The 18966-nt window shown below is 39.2% G+C and overlaps 1 protein-coding gene across 1 annotated transcript in view; it reads right to left on the bottom strand.

Annotated features, from left to right (window-relative positions):
* ERCC6 (ERCC excision repair 6, chromatin remodeling factor) overlaps positions 1 to 18966 on the bottom strand; it is a 1256800-nt gene that overhangs the window by 1203520 nt on the left and 34314 nt on the right. The window contains exon 2 of the mRNA XM_044056771.1: positions 11306 to 11395. The gene's annotated coding sequence lies outside the window, so the exon portion shown is untranslated. The remainder of the gene's footprint in view (positions 1 to 11305; positions 11396 to 18966) is intronic.

The raw sequence follows: 18966 nt of genomic DNA on the forward strand, positions 1-18966 counted from the left end.
CCCGTAAATTGAACCTTAAAGTATGGTTTGGTAAAGGGGGTAATGAATTAAATGTGAATGGAAATGATAATGAAAGTGTTTTATTAAGAAAACCAAATACTTTTAATCCCCCTTTGAATAATTACATTCGGGTTTATGAAAGAATGTGTGAAAAACAAATAAGGCAGCACTTTAAACAGTCCCATGGGGAGAATTACTGTAATTTGAACAGTGGTGAATTAGCCTTATTAAATTATTTTGTTAAAGACAAAACGGTGCACATAATGAAACCCGATAAAGGGAGTGGAGTGGTTTTAATGAATAGGGTGGAATATTTAAACAAAATGAATGTGCTGCTTATGGATAGTACATATGAGGAAAGCTCCTTAAATGAGATGCACATTGTTTACAGAAAGATAGACCTAGCGTTGGATGATATGTTGTTCCAAGGCCAAATTAGCCTTGATGAATATATTTATATAAAAAATGACTATCCCATGATTCCAAATATTTTCAGAATACTGAAGATCCACAAGGGCCTTACAAATGTAAGTTTTAGGCCTACTTTGGATGGTAATATATCAAAAACTTGCAATATGAGCAAGTATACTGATCACTGTTTACAGAAAGGCTTACAAATATTTGAATACATTACAAAGGATTTGTGGCATTTCTTAAAGAAATTAAATGAAATAAAATGGGAGCCTGGGTTGATCATGGTGACTGTGGACGTTGTTAATTTGTTCAGTATTATATCACATTTTGAAGGTATAATATGGTTGAAGGTTTAGTTAGCAAAATCTAGAATATATGACCAGGACACCATCAATAAGATTATTGCCCTGATTTAATTGGTATTAAACAATAATTATATACATTTTGAAGGGCAATATTTTAAACAAGCCACTGGGGTAGCCATGGGGGCTGCCTGTGCTCCCATATTTGCAAATTTTGTAATGTCATACTGGGAACATGAATTTTTAATGAAAAGTAGTTATTGGACAAATATTTTACATTATACTAGATTCCTGGATGATCTTTTTTGTTGTGGAGTTCTTAAAATTCACCTACTGTTTTAGTGAAGAACAAATCACATATTTAGACATAGTGTTGAATGTTGATAAGATTAATTGTCTCCTATATTCTAAGATATATAGAAAGCCAACTTTTTCAAATTCCTATTTAGAATTTAAAAGTTGGCACCCTTTACATAAAAAAAGAGCAATTATCAAAGGCCAACTGGTAAGGGCTGCCAAGATGGTTAGTCAAGATGAGCATTTTCATGATGAAATTAGTTTTATAGTCAACATGTTTGTTAAAAGGGGCAACCCCCTGGATTTATTGGAAGAATTACCCAAGGAAGTGATAGGTAAAAGATACAAAAGTATTTATGTACCAATTTTGGGTGGCCCTCATAGGCCGCAAAGTGAACTGGTTGTTAATCACAGACTCAGGGGAAATGAAGCGGGATTCAGGTTTATAACTACTTTTAACCTGGATTCTGGGGGTATCACCCAGGCGGTTGTCAATAACTGGGAAATCCTGGCTTTTGACCTGAATGTAGGGGCAAAAGTTGGAAAGTGTCCCCCTAGTATTGTATATAGGAAGGATAGGTCCCTTAAAAACATGTTTGAGCATATTGAAAATGCACATGGCCTTTCAAATAGAGCTAAAGGTAATACAAAATGTGAAAAGTGCAATTATTGTTGCCACATCTTTGAAACAGGAGAGCAGTTTAAACTGAATAAAAACAATTCTATCTCTATAAAAGGACACTACAATTGTAGTAGTGTTAATGTGGTTTATTTGGCTAAATGTCAAAAATGTTTGGCATTTTATGTAGGAAAGACCTCCAGAGCATTTAAGACATGCATCAGTGAACATCTTTATGACATAAAGAAAAGAAAAACTACTAATGCTTTATTTAGACATATTAAAGACAATGAGACACACTCATTTAAGTTCTTGGCTATTGATCATATAGTAAAGGACCCTCAGGGTAAAATAGTAGACTTGCACTTGGATGCAAGTGAATTGAGATGGCAGTTAAGGTTGGATGCCACCCAATTTCCTGGATTAAATGAGGCAGTTAATATTGCATGTATTTTAAAATTAAAACATATCATGGGCTAGATGGTTTGAAGTGTCCTATAAGGCACAATTAAATTAAATATGAGATGTGTTTTAATGTTTTAAATGTTTTACAATGTTAGTCAAACACAATATGAGTGAGTTTCATTCATTTATTTATTTACTTATTTTTTGATAAATTATGTAGTGTGTTCTTAAGCTGCAATTAAGTGATTCATGTGACATCATTAAGTAAGGGTATTTAAGGGTTGGGTTTGTAATGAAATTTGTTCTGATGAAGTCTCTTGAAGGAGAAGAAAGCACGTAACTGTTACCAATAAAGTTTGGCATTTATTTGCAACTCCTTTTGTCTCACCTGATTTGGAGCTGTGAGCTGTTGTGGTTTGAAGGTTCTGAAAATCCGACTGGATACCTGTCCATTTTCAACGGAGGCCCGGGGAGTAAAGCTCCATAGTAAAACTCAGCTAATAATTACAAGTAATACAGAGGTGTTTACATTCAAACAGAGTAACAGACTTAGCATAGCTAAGTAACATATTATTCACGCTTAGTTTAAGTTAACATGTAGGTATTATTCATGCTTAGTTCAAGTTTACATGTCTGGTATGACGGCTGACAAAGGTCAGTTTAAAGTGAAGTTAGATTCCAGTGTAACAGTTCTGGATAGGTTACACTCAGGTATTCGGGTTCGGTTTAGTTACTCCATACCTGTGTGGTAGAGTAGAAGAGAATAGTGAAGGAGTAGGTAGGTAGGTAGAGGGAGGGACATTGTAACTGTATATTAGGTTGTGGGAATAATTGGTAGGAGAGCAATAGGGGAGGTTTGCAGGATGCTGGGATATGTATGTAAGGCAGGAAAAAGAGGTGTTAGTTTCAGTAGTTGATGTAGGGTATAGAGTGTAAGGGGGGGTTTGGCCGGGTGGTGAGCATGTGCAGATCCAAGTGTGTTTGAGGTGTTCCTTCAAGTGTATTTAAATGTGTCCTTTGAGACAGCTGAGGTAATAGATGTGGGTAGGGAGTTCCAGATTCTGCCAATATAGTTGGGGAAGAGGGTGTCACCCAACTGTAACTTTAAACTTTAAAAGGAAAGAAAAAGGGGTTGATAGGTAAAAGGTGTTAAAGGGGCACAAAGAGGGAAAGACAGTAGCGGAAATAGCCATGGATGTTCAGGAAGGCTGAAGGGAAGGTCCACAGCTGGACATTTCTTCTACAGCAACAGCTGTGCATATACACTGCATTTGGAGGTAGATTTGGACACTCACACCCCTGGGTGGGGGTGAGGACAACAACAATAAGTTGTGATGCCAATTAGAACGGATTACATGCCTACAGTAGGGAGCTGCAACCATGTGTTATTTGGTGTTATTTAGTGGGTTTTGCAACCACAAAACTGGTTATTATGTGCTTTGCCATCTAAAATAGACTGTGCTGCAGTGGGACTTGTACCAGGAATGGCTGCTCGTTAAGCGACTGCTCTGCCCAATTCACACTATTGCTTACATCCACGAGGCGGGCAGCCACCATGGTGCAGCGGTTAGCGTTGCCGCCTCCCAGCAAGAGGTTCTCCAGTTCGATCCTTGGCTGGAGTGCCTTCTGTGTGGAGTCTGCATGTCCTTCCTGTGGACGCGTGGGTTTCCTCCGGGTGCTCCGGTTTCCTCCCACATCCCAAAGACAAGCTGTAGGTGGATTGGACACTCTAAACTGGCCCTAGATGTGAGTGCGTGTGTGTGTGTATGTGTGTGTGTGTGTGTGTGTGTGTGTGTGTGCCATCTGTGGAAGGTTGGGCGCCGGGCTGGCAACCTGACACCGTAAAACTCCACTGCCAATCATGAACGGACAGGTGATCCACTGTGGCGACCCCTAACCGGGAAAAAGCCAAAAGAAGAAGAAGCTTACATCCACGAGGCAGTCTGATTAGAACTGCTCCATCCAACACCAGCATGCTTCGACCCATAATTTCATACCCATTGTCCCCTCCCCCTCTGCAGCAATCATCCTTTCCCTGGGTGCAGGTCGGGTCTAGCCATACCACTACACACTGCCCACTTTCCATTTCTCGGGACCCATCACGTATGTTGTCTCTACCCACAGATCATCAGGCTTTGTCAACCTTGCAGTCCGAGAACATACGTGCCCTGCCTTGACGAATCGGTGTAATGACGGGAACCTGAAAATGCTATAATATTTGGGTTGTCCCACAAGGGACATTCCTGTCTTTGTTTCTAGATTAGACTTAGCAAGTTCACAATGTTTCTCCCACTGGCAGTATCCTGCCTGTGGTTTGGGAAGCAGTGGTTTGTTTACTTAGTTTGTATGTTTCACCTGTTTGGCTGTGGGGAGGATATTGGTACGTGTAACATGTATGTTGATCGAGACCCCTCACCCCCATTGGCGGTGTCTGTGGTCATATATGTCATTCTTATGTGCTGTCTCATATCATAGATATATATCGGTGTATATACACACACACACATTTTATATATATATATATATATATATATATATATATATATATATATATATATATATATATATAGTTAGGTGTGGAAACAGTTTACATACAAACCTTTTAAGAAAATGTAAATACTCTTTACATACACACAAACAGCAGAATGCTACTTACAATATTTATAAGGTTGGGCTGTGTGAGGGTAGCTGTAGGAGGTGCGAGTTTAAAGAGAAACTATAGAAATTGTTGAGAGCTTAGATAGGCTCATAGGAAGATAACTATGAGAGTTGTAGAACTTGGGAACCAGAGCGAGAACCCCCTTGGATTAGGTTGAGTGAAGGCAGGTACATTTCCATTTAGTGGACAGGTGTTTGAATAGTTGGGTTTTGAAGTTTTCTGAGTTTGGTATGGTTCTTAGTGTGAAGGGAAGGGAATTCCATTTTTTGCCTAGTGAGAAAGATAGGAGAAGGTGACCAGCAGGACGTTTAGGTTTATGGATAGTAATTAAGTTCTGATTTTCAGATCTGAGAGCTCTGTTGGGTGTATAAGGGGGAAGGATGTTAGTTAGAGGGGGACATTTAGTTGGGTTAAATATGAGTCTATGTGCAGTAGTGAGTTGGAGATAGTCTAGGTAGTTTGGGAGTTCATGCCAATTCAGGGATTGCAGGGTTAGGCAGTGATGGGTGGTATTTTTAGATTTAGAGGCAAATTTAGAGATTTTATTGCAGCAGTTTTCTAGTTTAGAGGTGATAGAGGAGGACAGGTTGGTTAGGAGAGGGGCTCCGTATAATAAGGAAGGAAGAAGATAAGTTGAGGCCAGAGTTTGCCTGGTAGAGTTGGAGAGAAAGCGATTATTCCTATACAGCATACCTAGCTTTTGGTGGGTTTTCCTAATATTTTGTTGAATATGCATATCAAACTTGAGGTGTTCATCTACAATAATGCCAAGTAGTTTGGCAGAGGGGACCACTTATATAGGGGAGTTGGTTTGACTATAGACTTTGAAGTTGTTTTGATCATAGGAGAGGGTCTTTGTGGGAGGGAATAGTAGAATCTTTGATTTATTTGCACTGAGAGAGAGAGGTGGTTTTGGTGCATCCAGTTTTCAGTTGTTGAGAAGGCAGTTTGAGTTTTAGTCAGCAATTCAGAGAGGTTTGAAGCAGAACAGACTAAGATTGAATCGTCTGCATATTGAATGATTTTAGCATCAGGAATAGCAGTGTGAAAGTTATTGATGAAGATGTTAAAAAGCATTGGCCCAAGGATGGATCCCTGTGGTATGCCAGTTGGGGTAGGTAGGAAGGAAGAGATGGAGTTCTTCCATTTGACTGCCTGTGATCTGTCTGACAGATAGCTGGAGAACCAGGATAAAGTATTATGTGAGAGATTAAGGTTTGAGATGACAGAGAAGGTGCTTGTGGGAAACAGTATCAAAGGCTTTAGACAGATCGAGTAAAACAGTCGAAACTAAGTGGCCTGAATCTCGGGCTTGATTGACAGTTTCTAGGAAAGAGAGTAGAGCGGTTATTGTGCTATGGCCTGGACGGAAGCCATGCTGGGTAGGAGTGAGAAGATTGTTTTGGGTCAGGAAAGGCATAAGTTGGAGGTGGATGCATTTTTCTAGGATTTTGGAGATTGGTGAGAGTAAAGCAATGGGGCGAAAGTTTGAGATGCTGGTATTTTTGCCTCCTTTATGAAGAGGAAGAATATAAGCTGAGCGCCAGAGTTTGGGGACATATGATTCTTTTATGGATCGGTTGATAATGATGCTGATTGGGAGTGCAATGCCATCAGCAGCAAATTTTAGGAAGGAAGAGGGAATATTGGCGGGAGTGTTACAGCAAGGTTTAAGTTTGGGCAAACGTTTTTTAATAAAGTTAGTGGAGATGGGTTTGAGTTCAAATAGATGAGGTGAGTTAGAAGGGGGAGAGTGTAGAGCTGTTGATTATTGGGAAATGTCTTGGTGAGGGTAGTAATAGTGTCTATGAAAAATGAGCTAAATTCAGAGCCTAGTTCGAGATCAGATTTACTTGGGTCAGGACAGGGATTATTCTTAGAGCCTGGATCGAGGAGTGAGTTTACTGAGTTCCAGAATTTTGGGGTTTTTTTATTGTTATTGGACTGAAGTTTGATATAGTATAATTTTTTGTCTTTGGTGATTAGTCGTTTTGCACGGTTGCAGAGCTGTTTATATTGGAGCAAGGTATTGTCCAGTTTATTGTTTTGGTAAAGCTTCCATAGTCTGGTGGTGCATAATCTGTTTGGTCTCTTTGGATAGCCAAGGAGCAGTTTTAGTTTTTATCCTTTTGTTTCTTAGTGGGGCTAGTGAGTTTAAAGTATCAAGGAAGACAGAGTTGAAGTATTCTATAGCCTTGGCAAGAGTAAGGATGTTTAGAATTTGCCAGTTTGTTTGAAAGTATCTGAGAAAGTAGTTGGGTTGAAGCTACTGAGGTTACGAGTTTGAATGTACTGATGCTGGTGTGGGGAGGAACTAGTTGTGTGATGCATGAAGGTTGGGAGGTGGTCACTAAAGGTATCAGGAATTGTGCCAGAACTGGTTATTTTATTTGGATCTGAGACTAGGATCCAATCTATATTGGATCCGAGAGGGTTTATTTTGTTAGGTCGAGTGATGGATAGGATTACTTGAGTGAAGTTATAGATAGGGAGGGAGAGGGGCAATTGATTTTATTCCAGTCAATATTCACATCCCCAAGGATATAAGTTTCATAATTAATTTCAGTAGAGGCCCATAGGAGAATATTTTCGAGTGTAGAGATATTGTTACCAGGTGAGATATATAGGGCAATGATGCAGATATTTTTATGTTTATTTAGTTTTAGAATTCCAGCAGTTAGTTTCAGTGTTCTGGAATTGAGGAATTGGAATTTGGAGGGGAATTAAGGTAAGAAGGTTGGAGTAGACTAGGGCAGTGCCTCCACCTTTTTCATTTAGTCGGTCATTTCGGAGACAATGAAATCCTGGGGGCAGGATCTCAGAGTCGGAGATAAAGGGCTTGAGCCAGGTTTCAGAGATGGCTAAGATATCTGGTTGGTTATGGTTTAACCAAGCTTGAAATTGGTGTACTTTGTTGTTTAGACTTTGTGCATTAATTGTAAAAATCTTTAGGGTGTTGAGATAGGAGGAAGATGGTAAGGGATGAGTGTTGTTATTAAAAGGATGTAGGACCAGGGTCAGGATGGATATCACCAGCTTGGACTAGGTTGTTGAAGGACATATCCTTTAGCCATATTGGTCTGCCAGGCATGAATTTTGGTAGATTGTAGATTGGAGCAGGTGACAGTATCTTGACTTTAGAGGAGAAGAGTTTAGGGTGGAATACGTGCAGAGGGGAGGAGATAGAGTGGAAATGGGAGAAAAAGTGAGGGGGAAGGTGGGTTTGTATGGTAGTTGTCTTTGTAGGTGGTATTGGACAAGCATAGGTGGAATATGAGGTAGCATAGTATAAGGGAAGTAGGAACAGAAAGAGGAGGCTGGGGGACTAGAGGGTGTGATAACTTGAGGAGAGCATGTTGGAGCAAAGAGAGAGTGGTATGAGTGGTTAGGAAAACAGAGAAGGCTACGAAGAAGAAAGGGTTTAAAAAGTGATGGAGGTATTCTAGAGATTTAAGGAAAAAGGAGGGGACTACAATTATTGGGTGGAGTACAGATTACAGAGTTTAAGAAGGATGGCTATAGGTGGGAGGAGTAATGAGGGGGGAAGCTGGTATTGAGTAATTAGGCTGAGAGGGTGGGGTAAGATAGGAATAAAGCTAGGAGTACTGGGGGCAGGTGGGAAATGGGGGCAAGGTAAGGGAGCGGAGTGAGCCCTTAGGGCGAACGGAGCCGGAAAGAACACTACAGGTGAGTAAGGCATAAAAAGTATCAGCAAAGAGCAGTTTAAAGGCTGTACTTGGAAGGTATGAGCTAAATATTTCCAGCCAGAAAAAGAAGGCTGCCTTTACAGAGGGTGGTTTAGCAAGGGGGAGAAGATATGTACAGTCTAAGGATATTAACTCATAACCAACTGTTTGTGAAAAAATAAAACTTGTTGGGATTATAAAGAATATCTAGGATTTATACTGGTAGATGCTGCCACCTAATGGTAGAAGCAGATAGCAAACAGCAGGGATAGTTGGACCAGTCTTAGGTTTAAATATATTCTAGGGTAGTGATAACAGGAGGGGGAGAGGGCAAACGGTCTGTGGTATATATATATATATATATATATATATATATATATATATATATATATATATACACACACATATATATATAAAATGATATAGAGATATATGGATGTCTGCATATGTATATATCTATATGTTGATATTTATATATATGCATGTCTATATATGCATACATATGTAATACAGAGAGGGAGAGGTATACATCTATTTATTTAGTTATAGATATACACACACACACACACACACACACACACACACACACACACACACACACACACACACACATCTACATATTTAGCTACATGTCCTGTAATGTTGAATGGTATTGCTGGATGCTATGTTTGTGGAAACGTCAGGGTTACGTATATCAGTGGTGGCTTAGTGGTAAATCACATTGCCTATGGTATGCAAGCTCCTAGGGTTCGAGCCTTGCAGGGACTGTTTAGTTTGTTGCTGGCCACAACGAGGCCTGTTGGATACGGAGTGGCTGAAGCACTTTTACGCAGTTGTCAGCGGGTTTGCATGACGATAAGCACTGCTAACTTCTGGTGACATCCGCTTACACATGGTTAGCCTCACTACTGCTTACTCTGTGTATGCACTCCTTCCCGTTGGGCAAACAGACTTGCACCTGCTTACTCATGTTTATTTATTTTCGACAGTAATATTTTACTGTTTTTTGGGGGGGGGGGGTGTATTTGGCAAGTGTATGGGGTTATCATTCATTACACTGCTTACTACTCCAGTTCACACATATATGTTACTTATTAGGTTATACAACTAAATATATTGATCATAACAGTATTTGATATGGAAACAGAATGTACTGCAGTGTGCTCTAACCAGGATTGACTGCTCGTGAGGCAAACACTCTGCCCACTACAATATTGCTGTATTTCTTCATTTGCACATATCCTGCTTTTTATCCTCCTTTTGCTATTTCAGCTACATTAATCGTAGCTAAGCGATGGGCACACCCGAGCACCTACAGTTAGCTTTAATCCGGGTTTTAAAAGACATAGATGGGTTTTTTTCTTTTAATTTATATGTCCTGTTGTACACACGGGGGTCTGTTGGTGGGGATATGAGGATACCTGTGAGCGATCTCACTCATTTCTTAACAGGTTATGCTGTTCGACATTGCAGGGGTATTTTATTCTGAGAGCTCTGCTCTGCCTGGACTCGTACACGCTCTGTGTAAGCCTAGGAGCTCGGCCAGCACACCTTCATTACTATGCATGGTGCGCTGCCGTCCTGCTTCTAAATGGGCACTTCCGTGCAGGACTAAACTAGTCCTGCGTGGAAGTTTAGTAAATCCGGGGGTAGGAGCTACTTATAGTTAAGAGCACATTAGGCAATGTGACATTTCAGACTAGAATGGTCTGCAGCAATTTTTTTTTTTTTTATTACAACACTGGTCAAGTGTTCAGTTCTGTGCAGACTGCAGATTTGCAAGTATTAAAGGCATACAGAAGTTTAGGTAGTTTCAGGCAACTTTTTTCTAATAGCATCTGTGAGAAGATGTTTAGCGCTGTACACAAACCAAGATACTGTAGCTCAGGAAAAGAAGACAAAAGTAGCATTGATGACTGAAACTGCTACTCCCAGTAATTACATAATCTTACGTAGAGAGAGAAAGAGAAAGACAATGTCATAAAACACTAAGATTTTCAAGCAGAAATGAGAGTAATGTGGAAAACCATACCCAGGAAGTTTCAATAGTAGAAAGAGCGACAGAACTAATAAGAATATAAAACTTTTCTTAAATATGCTACTAATGCATGTAATCCTGCAATTCCAGGCACATTGAGGATGCTGAGAATAGAACTCTTGGCTAACATCAACAATTGAATCAATTCCAGTTTCATGTACTCTAACTGTTCCCTGACTTAGGAATGAGGTCCCTTCCTGTCAATGTATGTGAAAAAAAACTAAACATTTAGAGTAATAAAATAAAGTGGGGAACCCACGTTTGATGAGTCTTTCTGACTGCTTGTTGTATGTTTTTGGTCAAATTTCATAATGCCAGTTATAACAACTCTTCTTAGTTTTGAATGTGTTTACTAGTTTGATCCTGGTGTTGCCCAAAACCTACCTAAAATATAACTTTTGGTTAGAAACATGTTTAGAAGTTGATATGATTAAATTTTTTTTTTCAACTGAGACTTTCTTAGCCAGGAAAAAATGGAGGTAAAGGATTCTTGGGTGTGTTCTTATAGTTTAGGTAAGTATTGGGCAGAGCAAATGAGAGAGGAATGGGTATAGTGAATAACTTTGGCATGTTTGGTTGTTATGTGGCAATCTCAGCATTTCAATACACCATTAAGGAATTCATAAAAGCATTAGGTCAGACCTCTGCTCCCCCCCATTATCTTCTGTTCCCTCTTTCTCTCTCTCTCTCTCCTCACAGCCAGTTCTTAAAATATAGTACTAGAACAAGCCCATATTAATTCATTACCCTGAAAATATGCTATATGAAAATAGATTCCCTTCATGGACAGTTATCTATCCACAACCGAGATGCCCCAAGTGCTGTGTTAACACAGCCTGATACATTCATTAATGCAACAGCTTTACACTCCTAAACAGTACTTACTGTTTTGTTTTGACTTGAGTACAGACAATAGTTAGTAAGGGAAGTACATTCTGGACAGCATTTCCCAGGAAGATGAACCAGTTCTTCACCCTGTAAAAATACAGAAAATCCTGAAAATTATATAAAAAGGTGAAAGTACCACAGGGGTGGCATTTGTATGTAGGATCAAAATGACCAACAAATGCTGACAAACTACAACTTTAAAAAAATAGTTTAAAATAAACACTTTAGCTATAAACATTCTTCAGAGTATCAAATGTGAAAGGTTTCTAAAACAAATGTTTATTGCCTCTGTCACTTAAACCTAATCAGAATATTTTTTTTTTGTAAAAGCATGGTATTTACTGTTTTTAAATGTGACACAAAAATGACATTTATTTTTATTTAAAACTAAAGAATATAGTTTCTCATTTAGAAGAGATGAACACTGACACCATGTAATGTTAACCCAAATGAAAAAAATGCATGGTAAATAGCTGTACACCATAAACAAGCTTTTATCAAAGAAATTAAATTCAGTAAGGGCTTTTGATCTAACTTCTTCAGAAACTGATTAGTTCAGTTAAATAGCAAGTTCCATCTTGCAACCAAATTGTCAATAATGGAAACAGTTATAGATATTATCAAAAAAAAACAAGAAATCCAGTCTAAGGTACCAAAGAAGAATCCAAACAAGCCACCAGAGAATAGTTAATCCAGTTTAATAACAAACACAAGTATATGAACGCAGACACATTAAAATACAGCGTTTACGTTTAAAAACTTCATCAGATGTGGATAGATAGTTAGATTAACATATTTATTCCCTCCAAAATACATAGAAAGCTGGATTAACTGTTCTCTGGTGGCTGGTTTAGCTATTACCAACTAACTACTACAACAGATAACACTGCCTAGCACATTAATAAAAGTAACTTACTATTGCAAAGTTAATATTGTAGTATTATTGCTTTGAGAAAACTGTTAATATTCAGTTTTATTTAAACCTGGAGAATTGAAGGAATTAAAATGGGTTTGCCATAAGAGCTCGTCTCTCTCAACCACACTGTTAATATCACCTCCTCTGATGACTTCCAAACTGAAGGCATATTGGTCACTGCATTTATATAAAGGTTTCTTTTATCTATGTTCTTTATTGGTCCAATTCTTTATTTTTCCTTTGTTCTTGATTATTTCTATGCTCTCTTATAGGTTCATAGGTTCATACTAGGCTATCTGCCCTACGGCATTTATAAGCCTAGCCAGAGTGTGTTTGGCTTTCGCCACCCATTTTAAATTAATTTTGCTATGCCCTTTTTCAAGGTTAGTATACTGTGCCTCTGTCTAACAGTGACACAGAAGTGATACTTGGGGTAAACCTACGATCTCCCATCCACTCATCAAAGGGAGCCTCTGGGTTATGAATCTGTCCCTCCAGCATGTCCTATTTATTTCAGTGCTGAGGTTCAAGTCTCTCGAGCGCGTAGCTCGATGGGATTTGGATTTTCTGAGGTGCAGCATGTCCATTAATTCCGGGTTGGACATGGCTTTATACATCAGGCACAGATTGCCTCTGAGCAGGCGGTATGCCACTGAGTAGAGCTGGAGTTTCTTTAACTGGGCGGCATATGGCATCTGTTTGAGCCCTTTGATCCTCTTGGTGAGGTACTTTTGGGGTCTTTCCAGTTACTGCAGGTGTCTGGTAAGGTACATCCCAAAAGGGGCATTGTACTCAATTATGGGCCTGATGAGGGATGAGTAATGAGGCACGATGACCTCCCCTAATCTAGATGTGAATCCCTTCATGATTAGGTGAGCTATATAAAATGTTCTTCTAACCACTTTGGCCACGTGGTTGTCAAATGAGAGATTGCTATCAACTTGGGTCCCCAGGTCCCTAATTACTTCTTCTGTACTTAAATGGATTACCACCTATGTGGTAATTTGTGGGCACTTTGTTTTTGCCAAAGGGGATGACTATACACTTTTTGGCGTTTAGCTTGAGGCCATGGCTCTGGCACCAGTTGTCTGTTTCTATGAGGCCCTTTTGGAGGATGCTTGTGTTGGCTGGAGAGTCGATTATGGTGCCCAGTTTGCAGTCATCTGCGAACTTGGTCAGCCACAGTCCTTCCATGTTAGCCTGTACCTCCGAGAAATATATACCGAACAAGAGAGGTCCCAGGACTCAGCCTTGCGGAACGCCACTTGTAACTGGTTTGGAGTCTGACATGGCTCCAGCAATTCTAACCATGTGGATTCTGTCCTTGAGCCAGTTTGCAACCCATCTAGTGACATAGGGGGTTATATTTAAGCTGGTGAGCTTATCTATAATGCCCGAGTGGGGTATTGTATCGAAGGCTTTTGCGAGGTCCAAGTAGGCTGTGTGGACCACCTTCCCCTCGTCAATGGCCTTGGTGACTGTTTCAAAGAAATCGACCAGGTTTAAGAGGCAGGATCTGCCCTTAACAAAGCCGAACTGGGTAGGATCCAGTGTCTGTAGGTCCCCAATATCTTTATTTATGAGGTCCATGATGATCCTTTCCATAGCTTTGCAGACCAAGCTAGTCAGGCTTATGGGGTGATAGTTTCCAGGATCCGTTGAGGCACCACCTTTGTGGAGAGGGACCACTGTTGCTGTATGCCACTCTTTGGGTACATATCCTGTAGTAAGACTGAGATTGAACAGTAGTTTTATGGTTGGGTTTAGCTCTTCTTGGAGTTTATGTAGGATGCAGCCCGGGACACCGTCTGGTCCCATTGATGCTGTGTTTTTTGCTTTGGAGAGGGCGGCTCTTACCTGAGCATCTGAGATGTCAGGGGGCAGCACTCTGCTGTGATAGATATTTGCCCTTTTGGTGGGGAGGGGGGGGAATTTGCGCTGAACCTGTCAGCTAGGATGTTGGCAATGTCTGTGGGTTCAGTGTATTTTTTGTCATTTTGGACTAATTCTGAGCATATCTGGGAATTCCCACCCAGGTTCCTAACATAACTAAAGAAAGCCTTTTGATTACCCTTAGTGTCCTGTGCAATTTTTCTCTCGAAGCTGGCCTTAGATGATTTTAAGAGTGCCCATAGTTTTTTTGCTAATACTGATCAGAGATGCCTTCTCTTTCTGGGATTTTGCTCTATCATGTAATAGCTTCCTCCTTCTATTGTATAGTTTGTTTATGGCTGGGGTCCACCAGACAGGACGTCTGCCTTTGGAGGATTGGGTCTTGGTTTTATTTGGGATTGCAAGATCCATGCATTCCTGAAGGTGTTCATAGAATGCGTTTATAAAGGATTCTGCAGTCTGGGCCGTATTTTCCACAGGCCCGGGGGCTTTGAAGGATTCCACCTCAGTTTTGAGGAGTGTGAAATTTGCTTTAGAGAAGTTTTTCACTGTGTTTTTCTGGGCAGGAGGTGGGGTCGGGATGTGAATATCCAGTGAGATTAGTTTATGGTCTGATCTTACCAGTGAGGGATACACTTCTGGTCTGGAGCACAGAGTCCCCATGTTGGTGATGATCAGGTCCACTACGTTTTCCCCTCTTGTGGAAGTGATAACAAGTTGTTCCACAGCATTTGAGTTTATAAATTCTAGGAACCTTTGGGCTAGGGTGTTGGAGCTAGAGTAATGCTCCCAGTCTATGTTTGGGTAGTTGAAGTCGCCCAATATAATGGTGTTTGGAGAGACCTTCATATTTTCCAGTGTTCTCTTGAGCTGCACGTAAGACTGGCAGGGAGAATCATTTATCAAAGGGTGGTGCAGACAGCAGTCAGCACAGTAGAATAAGTTAAAGCAATTTGTGAAGTGTTCAGAATGTCTATTTTCCAACAGTCCGGTAATACAGTTTCCCAGAGAGCACACAGAGACAACGTTATTAAAAAACGAAAAGCAAATGTGTGAATCTACAAAACCTTGAAAGGGAATAACATATTTTGCACAGTGTCTCTGTTAGGAAGTTAAACCTAAAGGGCTTCAATCAGAAAACCACTCCTACTGGGAAAGAAATCAGCTTTTTACCCCCAGTGGAATGTTATAGACACTTGGGGGAAAAGCTAGCAAAGACTTAAGAGAATTAAGAGTTTAATCAAAAATCTAGAAATTGAAATGCTGGGAAGAAAAAACAACCATTTCACATTGGACACTACTATGGAAAAAAAATCTGAAAAAGAAAACAAAAAAAAAATGAAAACTAAATTAATGAACTATAAAAGAGAGCGTAGTCAAATGGTGCAGTTCATCATACCAAAGAAAGTCCACAAATTAGAACTGGGGAACTTATATGCTAAGCCATTCACTTCAACCAATAAGCATTTTTTTTTGTTTTTAGCCCAAGGGACCAACCAGAGGTTCCATCCTTATAACAACTGAAACAAGAGTTAAACAGGTCAGAGGCACAAATACCACTAACTGGACAAGGAAGAACTCATGACGCAAATGTGTTAAAGAGAAAGAAGTGAGGACTTCAACCCAATGAAAGAAACAGGCAGGAAGTATTCAACAGTGGCCAAATTATTAACAGAGACAAAAAAAACTGCAGCTTTGGGGAAACTACAATCATTCAGAGGACACTGTACTTGTAGAAAGAGTACTGATGGGCTTCTTTAACTTGTTGGCTCACACCAGGTTACTTTTAATGTTGTCAATTTAAGAAGCAAAGCTTTTACAACTACAGAGTTGAATGTTTTATCTGAAGCACTCACATGTGTACACTCTAAATGGGCTATCTTAATTTATGTATTTAATGATTTATTTTGAATTATCTGTAATTTAAATGCAGAATTACTTTTTTTAAGACTGCCAACAAACTGAAAGGAATGTTTTAGGAGTCTGGCAGTTGGTGCAGAGTGTTAAGGCTGTGAGAGGCACTTCCTGTAGTACATTTTTTCCCCAATGTGATCTTGAGCAAGTCACTTAACCAGACATTGCTCCCAGGTTCCTCCTAGAAAGGGACTGTGTGTCCAGTCAGCCTAGCTGCTGGTTAACAAATGGGTATTATTATGTGGAGGGGGTTGGCATAATAGTTATGGTCTTAACTTCACAGATAAAAGGTACACGGTTTAATTCTAGCCTCTGGTCATTGGCTAGGTTTGCAATAGTCTGAGAGATTATTATTTACCTATGAACCTCTAAATCCACCTTTGGATTATACTATTATTTTTCAACAGATATGTGAAACTGACTTTATATATCGGTAGTAGTATGTGAGAACAGTAAAACTAGAAAACTGTTTTACAATGCTCCCCATGAAAAAAGACAAGCTTGAACAAGTTAACAAAAGCAGAACCACTGGACCCACATTAATGGGCAAAGGTGGATCATTTGTTCTGACAGATCATGAAAAATATTGAGATAGCATACTCAAGATTTTTTTAACATCTTTACTAAACCGTCACATTCCAATTAGGGCCATGAGTATATTCATATTAACAGAAACAGAATAAAATCATAGCATTTTCACTTTTATTTTCATACTGTATACATACAGGATTATCTTGCCTTAAACCCCACTCCTCCACCTGAATATTACTCAGCATGTGTTATTCACGCAAATTCCATTTTATTTCCATATAATTTGCTCATTCCCTTTTCTACAGATCCTATGATCCAGTTACTTTATCTCCATTTCGGTTACAGCTGGTTTAGATTTTGATTTCCATTTTCTTGAATGTGCTTTTTTGGCAGCCGACAGCATTAAACTTTGTAAAACCTTGCTATGTCTAGGAAAATTTAGGTCCTATACCCAGCTCAAAATAAATCACTTCCTTAGTTACAACCATCTGCCTCCCCAAAATTTCTGACAATGTATTCTTTAGGAATTTTTAAAAATCTGCCAAGTCATTACATTCCCAAAAAAACATGTTCCCATTACAGTTCTATTTCCCATCATACTTCTAGCATCTGCTATGAGGAACAATTCTCTGAAGTGTGCTGTGGTAAAACACCTTTTGAAACACTTCCATGCAAAAATCCTCTGCTTTCTGGACCTGCTGCATTCTTGGGAGCCACACAAATGTCCCATTGTGCCATTGTAAATTGCCTTTCCAATTTATTTTCCCTATCTTTTCTAACCTCCTCAGATGAAATCTTATAGTTAATCATACATTACTTTATATTTCATACTAATTAACCTCTTTAACAGCAGATTCTGATCCAGACTCAACTAAAAAGTCCAAGAGAACTGCTCTTTCTCTGAGATCTCCCCTATCCCTTCATCTCTGCCAACCATCTGTAAGTAATTTGGAATTAATTCCTGGAAGGGAAAGCAATCTCTTCACCTGCGGTCCAAACTTCAGCTTAGTCTCGTCCCACTCAAGTACCTTTCTCTTCTGACTTATTTGCTCCCAAAACCTTGGTTTCTTTGCTAATTTCCTCCAGTAACACCTTGCCTCCTCTTGCCGTCATCCCCACTGGTAAAATATCCTCTCTCTGTTCCTCTTTTTCATTCTTAGAATACTTTCTACTACTTTATAAACAACCACACTATTCTGGGTGATTGTTGCAATTCTTCTTAATGACCCGAATTCAAAGTCCATATGCTGCCATATTTCTCACTCCCAACCTTCCCCCATTTAATCATCATCCCGTTCCACTTTATACCATACCAGTTTTATACTTGAATTTGAGAGTCCCTTACTTTCTTTGTTAATGCCTCTAAACATAAAGCAAATAAAGGGGAAAGAGGGCATCCCTAGTTTGTTCTACTCTTCAAGAACAGTTTTTTGAGTGCAATTCTCCCACCTTAATTTTTACCTCTGACATTCCTTATATCCTATCAGGAGATGCAAATGCTGCCATTGTCTTAATCATAAAATCCAAGCTGACTCTATTGAATGCTTTTTCGGCATAGAGCTCCACCAATAATAGTGACATTTTCTTGCTCTCTGTTTTCATCTGGACCGCTATTGTTCTATTAATGTTATGCATGCCTTTCCTCCACAAAACCCTACTGATTCATATCTAGCAATTTTTGTTAACACTTTTGTAATTCTGAGAAAAAATCACAAGTAGTCCCGAACACTCGACAATGTAAAGAAACACCAGAAAAAAAGTTCGAGAACCCCAAAGAAAATCACTGTGCACTGGAAATCCTTTATCAATCGCTTTAATGGTTAAAAATTATTTAAAAGGCTAAAAAAATACTTCAAGTTAAGCGCTTTCATCTAACATGTAGACTTCATCAGAACAACTATTAATTCCATTCACCAACCTTTTATACTAAATTAATTTAAAAATTGCATATCATTAACCAATTAGTTGGTAGCTGGTCCAATACTATTTAAAGTGCCAGTGCTCTCTGTTCAAACAGTGCCATACTGAATAAAGTATCTAAGATTCAAATACACATAATGTCTTCATAAAAATGAAATAAATAATATGAATATTGATTATAAATTGATTTAGTCAGTCATATGACCAAATACATAGTAAAATATCATGAAATGTTCCAATTACATGTTGTTTTCCAGTATTGGCTTTATAGAAATTGAATCATTCAACCCAGGATGAACAGAAGAATTTAATTTTATCTGCCATCTGGTCTCTTTCTCTATGGTTTAACACCATTTCCATAAATTCCATAATCAAGGAAATATTTTCCCATTGTACTTCCCCATATTTTACTATACTATTGTTAAACCTACACAACCCTTCCTTCTGGGGTATACTAGAAAAGAGGTCTACAATGTCAATAGTT

Source organism: Protopterus annectens, chromosome 14.part0, assembly GCF_019279795.1.
Source record: "Protopterus annectens isolate FY-2018-M chromosome 14.part0, PAN1.0, whole genome shotgun sequence".
NCBI lineage: Eukaryota > Metazoa > Chordata > Ceratodontiformes > Protopteridae > Protopterus > Protopterus annectens.